A 587-nucleotide genomic window follows, 5' to 3' on the forward strand; every position below is an offset into this window, starting at 1 on the left:
TTATTTGAGAAACTCCCCGAAAATAATTATTAGACGTTATGAATTTAATAATTTAAAAATATACTAACATTTTCAGAACTATTTTTTTTGTTTTTTATTTAAAAAATCAATAAAATACCCTTATTTTCATTAAAAAAACCAAATGTATTTATTTATTCTAGAAATTACCAAAATGACTTAGATTGAGTAAATAATCATAAAATTAGTGTGATACCATATCGACAAAAAATAACCATAATTGTAAAACCACAAAAAACTATCGTTCTATTTTCTAGTAATGGACAAAATTAGGTGTTCACAATTTCTGGATCACAATTTTAATTATCCCATAAACTAACATAACCCTCAGCATATCCTAGTTGACTATATTGGAGTATGTGATTACCAAGAAATCATGCCACTATATTATAGATTATCGATAGTGTCTTGCACTAATATAATGGTTAATAGTTCAAATTTTTTAATTGCCTTAATCTTAAGACACTGGAGTTTTTCAATTTTTTTTCCAACATTTTTGGTATTAGAAGACTTATGAATATTTCTACTTTACTTTGTTTTGGTGAATGTGAAGGTAATAAACTATTTGA

The sequence above is a fragment of the Lupinus angustifolius genome, chromosome LG09 (assembly GCF_001865875.1).
Source record: "Lupinus angustifolius cultivar Tanjil chromosome LG09, LupAngTanjil_v1.0, whole genome shotgun sequence".
Classification (NCBI taxonomy): Eukaryota; Viridiplantae; Streptophyta; class Magnoliopsida; order Fabales; family Fabaceae; genus Lupinus; species Lupinus angustifolius.